Below are 10,025 nucleotides of genomic sequence, written 5' to 3'. Positions count from 1 at the left end.
AAATTGTGGGAATAGGTGTATATCCCAGACTAAAGCACAGTAAAAGCTTTTCTACAAATAGTACTTTTGCAGGATAATATAGATATGGGAGATTTGACAGTGTTAAGAGATTCCACAAAGTTGGAATTAAAAAAAAAAATCTTTAAAAATATTTGTGGACTTTTTTCAAGTATCTTAACCAGGCCTTGATCTTGAGCAGGTGAAATTAAGTGAAAAAAATACAGTGATGCAGCGGTACAATGAAAACCAGGAAAAAGGCAAACTGAACTTTTTGCTATCCTTTTCCTTAGGTACCTGCTAACTGATTCTAGCTATGTGTGAGCACCCTGTTAGTATAGGTTCAAAAATGTTGTCCGGGCTCTGAGTACACTAATATGCCTTAACGTCCTTGACCAGCCTCAGCTGGGGCTTCCACCCACGACTCTGCCCATGGATGCAGAAACTCCATTTAAGCTCTGGTCTGGCCTTCAGTCCCTCTTTGAGCTCTGTTATGGCTGTGCCTAGCTATGAGCTTTGTTGGCTCATGGACTAATATTCTGGCTTGACCTTGTACCTGCTAGTTACTGCAAGTTTGCCTGGGCTCTCTGCACACCCTCGTTGTCACCTCTAGCCCGCTGTGTTTCTTGCCTAGGAGCAGTGGGATAGGGCTGTGGCTGGTGTGGCTTTTGCTCTGCCAGCCTGACTACCTGACTTGGCTCTCTGTCCATTAGGAAGCAGCTGGACCTTGCCACTCCTTGCGATGACAGATTGTTAGAGCAATGACTGCTAAATACTTAGGTAAGGCCAATTTTGTTGATAGTAGTATCTCTTTTTAGACTTTTTTGTGACTTAATATGAAATGTTTGAATATCTACTTTTCAAATATTAAATACATTTGAGGCTATGTGTAGTAAGTGAACAGGCTTGACTAGTGTGAAAATATTATGCTGGCAAATGTAGGCATACATGCAAAGTCAGCATAGACAACAGAAACTTTTGTAGCATTTTGGTGTTTTTCTTTTTCTCTGATAGTCACTCTGCTCTCTAATTCATGAGGGTCTCTTCCTAAATATCCCTTGGAAACAAAACAAGGTATCACTGGACAACCTTTATAACATTTTAAGAAATCTGTATGTTTAATAGTAATGTTGTTTCAAATGGTATTACTCTGATGCATTAGAATATATCAGTAAACACTTTGCTAAGCAGCCTATTTACAGACAGGTGTTAGTGACTCACACATGTCCAGAGCTAATGAAGACAGATTGAGCTTTACTAGCCTGATAACGGTTGCCACAGTACTAGAGTAGATACGAAGGCTCCATGAGAAAATTAGAGTTTACCCACCAGGGTAGTGGGTTAAAGGGCAGTTTCTGTTTCTGTGTCGTTGGTGGTAGTACATATAGATGGAGAAGTCCTTTCCAGAACATGTAGCTGCACAAGTGATCCTCCTGTGGAGTACTTCAGCATATACCCCTCTACTTGCCTAGTTAAATTAAGCAGGACAAGTCAGTCAGCTTACAGTGGTTTTTGCTGGAACAACAGCCTTCTATAAGTTAGTAATCAGTAAAGAAATGGAATTATTTGTGGTATTACCAGATACAAAAGTAAACAATAGATTTTGTTTGGTAAAACATGAAATACAGAAAATATACTTATAGCAACATTTTGTAGATGACACCTGATAAGATTCTGTCTTAGGCTGTCCTAGTTTCCGGTTGCCAGTGACCAAATTCTACTCTCATGTATGAATGCAGAGAAACTTCCTATGTGCTGTTTATATTGGTACTGCTGTGACTAGAATTTGACTCACTGTCTGAAGATGTATGCTTTCTTCCAGTTTTATGTAGAATGCACCTTAGTTTCTGTAAGGAATGTCTATACAGAATGAGGAGGAGAAGAGGTCTTAGGTACTGCATGAGTCTGCAAAAATAGAATTTTGTTCTATAGACTTTACTAATACCAATATCAGACTTTAAATAAATGTCACAGATTATGAGGGGTTCTCATAGCATACGGCAACAGAGCCAGCAAAGAAGAAATTACAAAGGAAAGTGAAAAATAAGCTGGTTTTTTCAGTGACTATATAGCTCCAAACTGTGAATTTGGAGCCTTACAAACTTTCTTTCCCTTCATCCACCAAATCTTGCTAACCCTTCTTTATGCTCATTCATTGTCAAATAGATTGTATTCAATTATGTCATCATTGAATGTTAATAAGAATAATGAGTACATCTGCTGGCTCCCACAGGAGCCAGGAACCACCTGGGATCCACCAGAGCTAAGGCAAATCTGAGTCCCTTGTGAAAATGAAGTCACTTCCACCTCTTCTAGTAGAATATAATAACAAAAATGTCTTCATTTATATCCAGGCAACATTGCTGAGTTGAGATGAGTTGAATCCATTTCATAGAGAGCAAATGGTTTATCCCACTATTATTGCACTTGACTCAATACCTCACTCAATATGGAGCACTTGGACTGCAGCCAGGCTGTGGTGAAGAGAATGGGTACTTTTCCTTGGTAATGATTCACAATATAGTCTCTTAATGAAGACTGTGAATGTGTAACTGAAGAAACAAGAGCATTTCCCAACATAGCAAAAGAAGTTGGCAAGTAGAAGAGAACAGAAGAATCAAAAATGAATTTCAAACTTGCTTTCTGTCCTCACATTTACTTTCAACTGTAAAGTACAGCTAGAGCTGGGTGCTCTATCCTCTTTTAGTACACCGTCTCATTCTTGGTTTTGGGCTTCATGTTTTATTGCTGCTTTGTTCCCACCCGCACAAGCTTACAGGAGTGTGTGACGATTTTATGTTATGGGTTTGGTGTAGTTTTTTCCTGTATTTGTATTAACACACAGACTGTATGTGAGAAAGTGGAAATTTTGTTCCTCTTACTGCCAAACATTTGATGCACAATACCACTTTTCTGAAGCTATTTTCTAGTGACTTCACTTTTATTTTAGGAATTTAATTTTTTTATCTGTTTCAGCTGTTACCCATGCTTATTCTTTCCTCTGATTTTGCTGTGTTTTCCTACATTAATAATTAATCTTCTGCTTTCATAACTACATTGTCTTTGTCACTAGTATTCCTCCCAATGATGTATCATGTATTTCTTCCAACCTTGTCCTTTTTTTCATTCCTTTTCACTTGCTTATGTTTACTCCTTGCTTATGTTCTCTTCTTCTGTTTCCATATTGGTGTGTATCTTTAGACACTCATGTAGTGACACGCACAAGTCATCTTGTAAGATGTGGGTCACCTACTTTACTCTTCTTGCTTTTCCCCAGTGAACCATTACAGGGAGGACAGTAATTGTCCTGCTGACCTTTGTCTGTTGCTCATGACTTGCAACATAACTGATTTCTTCAGAGCCCCTGTTTATTCAGCAAATGCTGCCTCTTTCACATAGCACTCAGTAACATTTTATTTTTAATGATCACAGAAGTAAGGGCCATCACAGCCTGAGGAAAAAAGATCATTGTCACTGTTGCATGAGAAGAAAATGGCAGACAAGTTCAGGAATTCAAATCTGGCATAGCCACAGTCCTCAGTGGGGTTGCATTTTTTTGCAAACTAGGAAAAAAAATCTGTTAAAGAACACATAGCTATGTGTAAATAAACTGAAGCTATTTTACTTCTGCAATGAATTTTTTTATTTTGCCTTATCTGTATGCAATCTTCATCTGTACATGTTCATATTTTCTAATTATGCCCACAATAAGCACCTTTTGAAAAGATATGCTGCAAAACCACATAATGATCATGTAAGTGTGTTACAAATTAATCTCAAAATGTCCATTCTAACATTTTAGTTAGGGCTATGAACACTGAACTACAACAAAAAGTATGTGCCATCTGAATCAAGATGTGTTTGTTCTGGAGAGTCATGAAATTTAATGCATCTGCAACTACTGTACAGGATCATAAATACGCAAATGAGCCACAAGTTGTTTTGCTTGAGGTTAAAAAGGAATTTGAGAGACAAGAAAGGACAAATATTTATTCAAATACTTGAAATAGTGACCATTTGTGTATACCCTATTGGTTAATGCCAGATTCATTTAAACACTAACTGAGAGGAAGACAGTAGTTTTCTTCTATAATGTTTAGGTCTATACATAAGTAGTTTTTCTTTCTTTAAGCCACAAGAAGTTTTTTCTACTTACTGTATTGATAGAGCTGTTTCCAAAGCCCAGGGCAAGGATCAACATGGAACGTGATGGGTTCCATAACACCAAGAAATCAAAGACACAGTGCTGTAGCTGAACTTTGTACCTTTATACTAATAGAGGCTTTACTTTTATAGGGTATAACGTATTTGTGAAGTGTGACAATGTGTGATTGCTCTCTACCCCAGAGAGCTTGTTATTTCAGGGTAAACAAGCACCCTGTACAAATACAATGCAGGGCCAAAGAACCGATTATATCGTGTCAGGGTTCTCATGACTCTAGTTACAGGAAATTTAACATTTTCCTTTTATTAGTCAATCAGGTGCAGCTCTGTTATTGATAACTTTGAGGCCTCAAACTAAAATTCTGTTTCTGCATGGGGCCTCGGCAGGATACTTCCAGTTTTGGTATTCATTAGACATAATCCTGATTTATGAGCCAAATGTTGTTCTGTACTGTTTCAATGGATTTTAAATTTGTAGTTTAGCCAAACATATTTTTTCCTGAGTAGTATAGACTTTTGTTATGATGAAAGAATGGCCTTCATGATAATCAGATTTGCTTAGCTGAACTTGTTTTGAGAGAATATATAAGTGGAGTCTGCTGAAGAATTATGTGTACCTGCATTTCAGGACAAAGATAAATAGAGAAATGTGGGTTTTCTCTTTTAGATGTAAAGATTTTCTATTAATGTTCACTGAGAGAGTGAAATCTGGTGGTTATCATGTGATTGAACAGAGGTTTTTGTTTACCAGACCAGAAATTTAATTTTTTTCAATTTTGCCCTTAGCTATATCTTGCGGGATCTTTTTTCTTGGCCTTTTCTGCCTGCATTGTTGAGTGTAAGTTGAAATTTTCTGTTGTTACAATTGAATGTGAATCAACGAATGACAAAATATTTCATGGTTGTGTTTGGTAGTGAAGACACATGATCTTAAGTCAGTATAAAACAAAGGATAAGACCATCATATTTCCAACCAGCTTCCTCACCATGCCAGCGGTACAGATGGACGAGATCATGATTATGTGTTCAATGAAATAATAATTGCAAATATCCATATTTCACAATTTTATGAACAGTAAGGGCTTTACAGCTGTCGTATTTAATGTCATTTAAATGATGCATATTTTAGAAAGCAGCAAAAGAAAAGCATATATGTAATAAAAAAAGCATTGCTAATTACAAGAGACAAATACAGGAATTATGCATGTGAACTCTGAGTGTTAAGAGCATCACTATTCTTTCCCATTCAAAATCTTACACCACTCTGCCAAACTAATGTGGCATGAGGAGGGGGAATTAGAAGGCTGTGTGGTAAAAGTGCTAATAAGGTAATAGCTGAAGGACTTGACACTGGACCAGGGATTGTGCAAACATAGTGTAATAATCAAAGAACAATAGTTCTTGCCTTGAAGAGCTTATAATCCATACAGGCAAGACAGAATGAGCAGAAGGGAAGTTAACTGTTTCCTTAGAAAATGGTGATTTCTTTTAAATTTGAATGGTCAATTAATTTTTGCAGAATTTCTGACAAATTTCTCCAGAGATGAAAATTAGGCTTCCAGGACCTCTAAATTTGTGGCCTTTAACTTTAGGGTGCATATTTAAGGAAGTTCCAGCATGGATCTGCAGGTGCTGTGAATTTTGAAGTGGTTGTTGTCAAACAGATCTTGCCTGGACACCTGAGTTTTTTGGCTTTTGCTTGGCTCAGCAGAAGGGGTTATGGAGATCTCCAACAGGAGTGAAAATCCCAAAGCTTCCAGGTTCACTGGAAGTCTAGAGAGAAAAGAGTAAAGTGGCAGTGGTGTGGAGTGAGTCTGAGGTGAAGAAATAAAATTGGATAAAGAAAGCAACAAATCAGCATTCAGCGAGAATGAGAATCACATAAGAAAATGCCCTGTTAAAAGCTGTCCGAAACCCTGTATAGATGCCAGCAGTAGGCCTGGGCTACTTTTGTGCTTCAAATACTGTTATTTCGTGGGTGCTAATCTTCTTCACAAAAAGGATGATTTCAATTTAATAAAAGCAAAACGAGACCATGGGTGGTGGGGGAGAATGGGATTAACACCAATGTCATTTCAGTAGCTTGAGCAAGACATATTGCCAATTGCAATAATGCAAGGTACTTGCATTATTTATTATAATGCTGGTTCTGAAATCTGCCTGGAGTTTAGTGCTTGCAGGTGCTTACCTCCATTTTTTTACATGCTGTATAAAGGCAGACATAGGGACTATAAGCTAAGATCCAGATCACGCAAGGAATTAAGTGTGTGACACAGCCACAGCCTCACTTAAGTCGGTGAATCTGATGTGAGCTGTCTAACCTAGGCTACTTCCTATTATACCACTTCTTTTCTACTCTCAAATTTATTGCAGAGGATGAGCAAATTTTTCTGACTCACATACATGATGTTTGATTATTCTTTATGGTTAGGGATGCACACAGCCAAGTGATCTGAAGCAACTGACCAGGAGCAGCATTGAAGGAAGGTATCAGAGTAAGCTGGGAGGAGAAAGTAGAGAACACAGAGATGAATAGTGCTGAAAAAGGGAAAAAACTTTTTTTTCGAATGCTGACCAGCATTCAGATTTGGAAAATATTATTAGAATGTCAAGGCCAAACCTTTCAATGTAATCTATGGCTAATACCAGTGCTAGGATCATAGCCGGAGCTATTTTGTCTAAATGAGCCCATGTGGCAAACAAATTAATAGCCTACTCTGCAGCTTTTGCTTCAGGGAGTCGGGACTGCTTCACTATTGAGGGGTAAATAATTTTAAGAAAAGTGATATTCTAAATAGGGATGGTGCAAACTGTGTATATTCCTAACTAGATGGCAGGTCTTGAGGGCCAGCTTCATCCTGTAGTTGTGAACATCTTTTGGTTTTGTTCTTATAGTACTACCAGCCATAGTGTTGGGACAGGAAAATTGATTTTCTGCATCGGTTGATCTAATGGCTAAATTCTGGCTTTAAAACCATTTGTGATCAAGTCTGAAGTATATGCTGACTGCACCTGTATATCTTTTTTGAAGGTAACAAATTGAGGGGTATAACTGAAGTCATAATTAAAGGACTATGTGGTTGTTTTAGTAACTGTAGCAATTGGAATGGATGGAAAGCAAAGCTTCCCAGAAAGTTGATGTACTTTCAGCTGACAAGTATTAGAAAAAGAAAAGATTGGGTCCTTAGCAGTACTTTTATCTGTTGCACAGCCTATTATCGTGGTAATGTGCAGACTGGAAAGAACAGGTTGCCTCAGCTGTCGGTGTGAACCTGCAGACAGAGCAGTCTCCGAGCTACAACGGCACGGAGGAGGCAGACCAGGCAGCGCAGGTGTTTGTGCGAAGTCGGCGATGTCCCGGAGAGCCGTCGTGCTGCAGCGAGCCGGGTGTGCAGCTCTCCCCCGGGGTGGCTGCTCTCCGGCCTGTGCCTTGCTTTTGGCTGGTCTCCTCTGTCAGGCTAGTTTCAGCAGAGGGCACTCTGTTCCTAACGATGGAGGAGGCGCTTTCCCGTCCTGGTGAGAAACCTAAACAGATTGGAAAAGTTTCCAGTGCAACATATTTGAACAAACTCTTCATCGGTTATGTTTAGTTCACTGGAGCATATTTTTAACTTCAGTGGCAGGGATAATAGCCCTTCTTCTACGTGCTGCTCTTAGCGGACTCGACGAAAGCTTGGGACATCAGTGGAAGCCGTAGCGCAAAGGTAGAGGATTTTAGTGTTCCTGTTTAGCAGCCCAAAGCTCAGAGGGAGAACGAGAGCGAAGCCGTCGTATGAGAACGTACTCGTCAGATTTACAGTAGGAAACCTAAAAATATCGTAGAGGGCAGCATGATTAAAGACCTCCTCGGTGTGTGAGCAGATTTGCAGCTGTATTGTGAGAGTTACTTGGAGATGAGACACAGGATGGTTGTGGTTTTGGAAGCTGCTTTGCATCAGATTTGGGGGCTGACTTCACGGTAGCTTTTGCCCCTCGGGGGAAGACGAACCACTTGGTCCGGGGCTGCCGGGGTCTCGGTCGCCGACACCGGAGCGCCGCCAGTGCCTCCGCCGCCGGAGGCGGGCGGGCGGGCCGCCTTGGCCGGCCGCCCGCTTGCGCTGGCCGGGGAGGCAGAGGCTGCGCGGGGGGTGCCGAGCCGCGGCGGCGGAGCGGGCGCCGGGCCGGGCCGCAGCCCCGCGCCGCAGGTGGAGGCGCCCGGGCGCCTCTCGCCGGGGCCGGGCTGCGGCGGGCGGCCGGGGGCGGCCCGCTGCCAGCAGCCTGTAGGACCTTGGCTAACGTGCGGCGGTGGGCTGGAGCCTGGCGTGAGGGAGGGGCCGCCGCTCGTGATGCAGGATGCTGTATCCCCGGTGCCGTGACAGGCAAGGCTCTCCCCTGCCCTGCGAGCGGGAAGGAGGCGCCGGCAGAGCCGGACCCGCTCCCCGCCTCCCTCCCGGCCCCAGCCCCGCTGCGCGCTCCCCGCCGAGCCGAGGGACGCGGCGCCGCGCCGGGTGGGTGAGCGGCGCGCTGCGCCGGGGGAGGGGAGCCCTGCGGCAGCCCGGGCCGGCCCTCGGGCAGCGGCAGCCTCCCCGACCAGCTTCCCCGAGCGGGTTCCCGCGAGGGAGGCGGGCGGCGGGCCGGGCTCCGCGGGCGGCTCCCCCAGACGGGCCGGTCGGGTTCAGCGTAAGCGGGGGCGGCCGCGGTGCTGAGCGAGGGTCGTCCGAGGGGGCAAAGCGGCGCGGGTTGCTTGTAGAGTCCTTGGGGAGCCGGGCACCGACACCTGTGAAGTACCGGAGTCTGGTGTGTTTTGCTAGTTGTGGCTCTCAGGATTGCCTGGCGAGGGGAGAAGAAGAAAAAATCTTCCTTCTTTTATTGCCATAGTTGGTTGAAACTTTTGAATGACAAAGCATCCAGGAGTGCTAAAGGTTTTGGGAGGGGGGGGAACTTTGTAACTTTTTTGGAGGGAGAGAATAAAACATTTATTTCTGTAAGGAATCTTAATTATGTTTAGTTGACAGGTGCAAGAACTGTTTGGATAAATAGTTTTCCCTTGGGATATCTGACCTTTTAGAAAGGAGTACTTTTTTGAAAGAGAGATTTGCATTCACTGTGGGGCTTTGCAAAACAGTGGGGTGGTGGCTGGGAGGAGGGGAAGGAGGGCTGTTTGTTTGCATGTGTATTAGGGGTGCGTGGAACTTGTACTATCTTGAGATCACTGTGGTAATGAATAAGCTGAGGCAAAAAGATGCATTGACACTAGGAATTAGCAGAATTAGCATTATTATTATGTGATTTTTTTTTTCTTGTTGGCAATTTTAAATTGAAGTTTTTAGTAAAAGTGACTGATGGTTTTGTGTTGGCCCTGTAATGGTGGTGATTGCTAAATTGATGTGTTTTTTTTTTTCTCTGCCCTGATCGCTTAGTCTCTGAGCTGTTATGATCAGAGCTTTCAAAGGCAGTGCAAATGACTGCTGAAGTCCTAGGGCTGAGCTCTCAGCTTTGAGTGGGTGAAAGTGCTGCAACAGTACATCAGAAATCCTATGCTCCTTGGATTTTACCTTCTGGAGATGAAGATGGGAGAGTTTCCCAATTTGATAAACCCTCCTACATTCAGGAAATAATCAAACTTGCCCACTATTGCCATCTTCCCCAAACCTTTGATTTCCCCCCCTTTCTGTTCCCTAATTGGAACTACCTCACCCTGCAGGCTGTGCTCATGGCATGCACTGGGCTTCTGCTCCTCTGGCCAGCACAAAACTCCGGTGTTCGCATTGCATTTCTTCCAAAGCCTGGTTCCATGCCTTTGCCCAGTTTGCTTTAGTCATTGAAATTCTGGCGGAGCCCACTTGATTTTTGTTTGTAACATGAAACAATTTCTCTCAGCAGAG

Source organism: Calonectris borealis, chromosome 11 (assembly GCF_964195595.1).
Source record: "Calonectris borealis chromosome 11, bCalBor7.hap1.2, whole genome shotgun sequence".
NCBI classification, from domain to species: Eukaryota; Metazoa; Chordata; class Aves; order Procellariiformes; family Procellariidae; genus Calonectris; species Calonectris borealis.
This window is presented reverse-complemented; position numbering follows the sequence as displayed.